Below are 5,822 nucleotides of genomic sequence, written 5' to 3'. Positions count from 1 at the left end.
AGACTCCTGCCTACTTGGAGAGTGCCTGATTCCCTGTCTATTGGTGGTGCCAGTGAACTTCAGCCTGGAGGGCAATCTTCTCTAGACTTCCCTCTCTCCTTTTCAGTTCTGTTTCCATTTCTCTCACCCAGGGGAGAAGTTGCGGCTGGAATTGCATCTCACTGGGTGGTGTGACAAGCAGCGGGGATGGAGACAGAAAGGGGGTTAGAGTCCTGGAGAACATGAGCTCTTCCAGTCTCTCTAAAACAGCTGCATGTGTCTATGGCATCCCTGCATCCAAAACTGTCTTCAGCTGTTCTTTTTCATTTTAAATTATTATTTTTTTATATATTTCTTATATGTATGAGTATTTGCTTGAATATATGTCTAGACATCACATTTGTGCAGTGCCTGAGGAGGCCAGAAGAGGGCATTGGATCTTCTAGGCCTGGAGTTGGTTCTTTTTTGTTTTGTTTTGTTTTGACAAGGTTTTGGTTTTTGGAGACAGGGTTTCTCCGTGTAGCCATGGAACTCTATGTAGACCACATGCATAGAGCGTATCTGCCCACCTCCACCTCTCAAGTGTTGGGATTAAAGGATGTGCCGCCATCATCACCCAGATAAAGGCTCATTTTAAATCATTTTTCAATTAAAAAATTGATTCTTATAAGTATTCATTATCTGTATGGGTGTGTGTTTGTACTGAGATATGTATACATGAACACAGGTCCGAGGAGGCCAGAGGCGCTGGATCCCAAAGGTGCTCTTGAGCCAACTGACAAGGGTGAGGGACCCAAACTTGAGTTCTCTGAAAGAGCAGAATGTGCTTTTAACAGCTGAGCCATCTCTCCAGGCCCTCTTTTTCCACTGTGTGTTGTGCATACATGTGGGTGCGTACACACATTACATGTGTGCTCATGTGGAGGCCTGAGGTTGATGCTAAGAATTGTCTTCAGTCACCCTCCCAGCCCATTTACAGAGGCAGGGTCTATCAGTCAAACCCAGAGCTCGACAATATGGTTAGTTTTGCTAGCCAGTGTGTTCTGGGATCCCCGTCTCCACCTTTCCAGGCTGTAATCACAGGCAGGCTGTCGCTCCCACCTGGCATTTATGTGGGCTGCCAGGGGTCTGACTGGAGGTTCTCATTCGTGGTAACAAGCATTTCCACCTCAGAGCCATCCCCCCAGCCAAGCCCTTTCTTACCCTCCTCCCCCACCTCTTATCTATCACCTGCTCCTGTCTCCCTCTCTCTGGGTGTGGTAGGTAGGGGATTTCACATGTACTGATTCCTGTGTGCGTGTAGAGGGCTGAGGTTGACATTAGGTGTTGTTCTCAATTGTTCTTTACCTTGTTTTATTTGAGACGGGATGTCTCACTGTACCTGAAATAGCTCAGCTATTTGGCTATGAATTCCATGGATTCTTATTTATGGGATTACAAGTTGGTCCCCATGCCCAGATTTTTACACGCTGGAGATCCATGGAGGTTCTCATGCTCGTGTGGCAAGGTTTTTACTGACCATGCCACCTCCCCAGCCCCGCCTCCTTTTCCTGCCTGCAAAGTTTCTTCTTTACCCGTATGCTTTTTTTTTTTTTTAAATGTGTCTGGGTGCACCACAGGTCTGTGCAGCTGATCATGTGTGCCCGATACCCAAGAGGGCCAGAAGACAGTGTCAGCTCTTCTGGAAATGAAATTACAGGTAAATTTGAACTATCATGTGGGTGATGGGAATTGAACTTGGGTCGCTCTGAAACATGGTTCTCAACCTTCCTAACATGGAGAGTTCCTCATGCTGTGGTGATCCCCCAACCATAAAATCATTGTTGTTGCTACTTCATAACCAATTTTGCTAATGTTATGAATCATAATGCAAATATTTTTGGAGATGGTTTCCCAGAGGGGTGCCGACCCACAGGTTGAGAAATGCTGCTCTGGCAGAATAGCCAGTGCTCCTGCCTGCTGAACCATCTCTTCAGCAAAGCCGTTGTATAGCTCGGGCAGGCTTTTAATTTTCCCTTCCACTGGTAAGATCCAGGACCACAAACATGGCCCATTGCTCTTGCCTTTCCTCAACTCCTCAGCAAATGTCTCAGTGTACAGGCCAAAGAAGCCAACACATCCATTCCCTTTGGGTGTGGGAAGAAGATACATTCAGCTAGGGAGGCTTAGGGGCCTGGAGAACTGCAGAGTCTTCAAGTCCATGCTGTCCCTGGATGGGAAGGACAGTAGCTCGACCTCCGGGGAAATGCTACCAGATACACCAGATATAGCTGTGTGGTGACACAGCTGTTGTACAGTCGATGTGAATTCTCTGGAGAGAAGACAGTTCACTAGCACTCACTCCACGAGGAAACACTGACTGCATCCATGCTCTTCTTGCTTCTTATCAGGTCAGCCTAACAATGGTAATTTGGGAGTGAAGTCAAAGGGCTTCCTGAGGGGTTTTTAAAGCCTGCTTCATGGTAGAACTTCTAGAAAATGCAGGTGAGAAAACGCTGAGAGCAGCATGGAGAGCCAAGTCCAGAGATTGGTCCCTAAGGCCTGCTGAAGGCTGCCCAGGCCAACAAGGCAGATAAGATTTGTTTGTTTGTTTGTTTGTTTGTTTTTGCCTTTAGGGCTCTTTTTTAATTAATTAAGATTTATTTGTTTTATGTAAACTCACTGTAGCTCTCTTCAGACACACCAGAAGAGGGCATCGGATCCCATGATGGTTGTGAGCCACCATGTGGTTGCTGGGAATTGAACTCAGGACCTCTGGAAGAGCAGTCAGTGCTCTTAACCACTGAGCCATCTCTCCAGCTCCGGAGAAGAATTTTCTGTCAAGAAGTCTAGCTGAGTTAAAAGTCCTAGACTAGCAGGGGTAAGTTCTGCCCCATGGTCAGTAGCTGTTCTTGGGATGAAAGATAGGGGTGGAAGTGGACAGGAAAGATGTGCTCCAGGGAGAGCACCTCAGAGGGAACGGAACTGTTTGACTTTGAGAGAGGAAGGGCATCACTAACCTACACGTCCAGGTCCTCCTGGGTCCACTGTGCATGCCCTTTGTCACCAAGGTAGCAAAGACCCTAGAGGTCTATTTGCAGCCAAGAATCTACCCTGAGGAGAACAGTTCCCCAAACCTACTGGCTGGGTAGGGCTAATTACTCCCCCAGGAACTGAGGACATGTTGACTTGAATCTGTGGAAAACCACAACTTCTGTGATTTCTACAGAAACAAAAAAATACACATGTTCTTCCCCTTCTACCAGGCCCAACCCATGTGTTGTAGACGACTATCCTCTGAACACAATAGCTGTCACCATCTTCAACAGAAGCAGGTGTGACTCTTCACCAGAGCCCCTCAAGATTGTGCCTGTTGACATTCCTTCATAGTAGCAAGGGCTGAGACTCTCACCGAGATCCTGGGCATTCCCTTTTTGCACCTCCTGGTGCGTTGTTTGCAATTCTGTTCTAATTGCGTGTGGCTTGTGGTCTTGGGAGGCATATAAATGTATAAAGGATGGCAGGTTATCTGGAGGTGGGGACAAGGGAGACTCCATCTATGCATTTGTGTGGAAGCTGTCATTCATGTTGGGTGTGACACTTTTCAGTGATAGGAGTGCTTAGGGGTCACCCAGGGTCTGCAAGTGAGTCCAATCATCTCATTGGTTTGCTAACTTAGCTCTTGGTGCAATTACTACTTTGGTTTTGCTGCCCTACCTGCAGTGAGATGTTTTATATCCCCAGGTAGAGGTCTTGAGATGACCCACTAGCTGGTGTTTGTTAAAGAAGCCTATGGGACAGTCTGATCAGCCCATAGTGCGTGTGTGTCACCAATCCCCAAGACAGCAAATGGCAGCATTGTCTTTGTGTCCTGAACTCATTCTTGTGTATTACGCTCCAGTGACTTCGCCCTCACAGCCTCACGGGACCAGTTAATACCATAACTTTGCACATTAGAAACTAGGTGAGCCCAAGGTCCCACTGGGAGTAGCTGGTCCGAGATACTGACCCATACCCCATACGGTACCAGACATTAAACAAAGACACTCTTCAGCACAGCAAGGACACCACAGGGCAGGCTCTCCTCTCTCAGTTCCAGACAGGTTAGGGAGTTTAACCAGAAGCACAGCAGACATTTCAGAAAACAACAGGGGGGGGGGGCTCTGCTTTCCTTCTCCTTCTTACCTGCCCCATTCCAGAGTTTGGGGAAAAGCAGCTTTGGATGCTTGGTGGAAGGGTCTGACAGCTTTTTCTGTACAGACAGCACTGGTCTGACCATGGATGTTCACCTGGATTATCCCAAGTCAGGTTAGAATTTTGTTTTTGTTTTTCAAGACAGTGTTTCTCTGTGTAGCCTTGGCTGCCACGGAGCTCACTCTAGACCAGGCTGGACTTGAACTCAGAAATCTGCCTGCCTCTGCCTCCCAAGTGCTGGGATTAAAAGCATGAGCCACCACCACCACAGGTTAGAACTTCTGATATTTAATACATTCTTTGGTATTAAGAAAATGAAATGGATTTCTAAAATGCACTCAAGTTACTTAAGCCCTTCTACATAACCATAATTTATAAAGTCACAAATGGTTTAGAATATAGTATGGATTTTACAGACGTCCTTTCTCAGGAACACATCTGAGACCTGTGTAAGAAGCCAGGAGGCTTTTATGCCTGTCTCTACCAGGCCAGCCTCCCACTCAGGCTACTTAAAGGTCCTTCCTACCTGTTCCCTTGGACAGAAAGAAACACTGGCCCTCTGTAGTACTGGACAGTACTATGTTGCTTTGGTTGCCTTGCCTTTCTTCTGTTCCTTCTTCCCTTCAAATGAGGAAGGGGAAATTCAGTAAGCTCTCAGGCTAATAAAGGGGAATTCACAACCCTCTGGACAGTCCCTGAGGGCCACAGAAGGTCACTAATAACTTTTCTTCCCTGGCCCCAGTTTCTCCAGAGTCTGTACACCCTCTCTCCCTTGGGTGCTTTCTGAGACTCTGTATCCGTGGGACTCTGCCTCAGTATGAATCCCAGATGATCCCACTACTATTTGGATGGTTTTCCCACAGCAATATCCAGCCCCTGATGGTCTAGCCCCAACATCTTCTGTCTCCTTCTATGACTTTACACCTCTGAGCAGATTCCCCACTCATCTGCATACTACCAGCCATACTCTGGTAGCCTCCCACCAAGGCGTGTTCTACGCTTTACTCACCAGGCCAGCCTCCTGCTACATCCTACAATAGCTTGCCTTGGAACTTGCTATATAGTCAAGCCTGAAGTCTCACAGAGATCCTCCTGCCTCTGCTCCCAAGCACTGGAAAGAAAGGCGAGCACCACAATGTCTAGTCCTTATGGGTAGAAAATATCAGACTTCAGGCGTGGACAGCACTATGCCACCGTGTCACATTTTCCCACCTTTCTTTCCCTTCTGTTTCTTTTTTCCTTTCCCTTTCTCCCTTTCTTTTTTCTTTTCTCTCTTTCCTTTAAAAAAAAAAACATGTTATTTATTTATGTATTTATTTATGTTTATTTATTTGAGGCAGAATTTCTCTGTGTACCCTTGGCTATCCTGGAACTCACTCTGTAGACCAGGCTGGCACTGAACTCAGACCTGCCTGCTTCTGCCTCCCAGATGCTGATAAAAGATGTATGCCACAATCCCGGCTACTATTTTTAATTATGCATATGTGTATGTGTACATGTGAGTGCCAGTGTTTTTAAGACTAGAGGTATAAGATCCCCCTGGAGCTCAAATTACAGATAGTTGTAAGCCCAACGTGGGTGGTAGGAACTCTAATCAGGTCCTTTGAAAGGGCAACATACATTTCTCTCTCTCTCTCTCTCTCTCTCTCTCTCTCTCTCTCTCTCTCTCT

Source organism: Grammomys surdaster, unplaced genomic scaffold, assembly GCF_004785775.1.
Source record: "Grammomys surdaster isolate TR1022 unplaced genomic scaffold, NIH_TR_1.0 126131, whole genome shotgun sequence".
Taxonomy (NCBI): domain Eukaryota; kingdom Metazoa; phylum Chordata; class Mammalia; order Rodentia; family Muridae; genus Grammomys; species Grammomys surdaster.
This window is presented reverse-complemented; position numbering follows the sequence as displayed.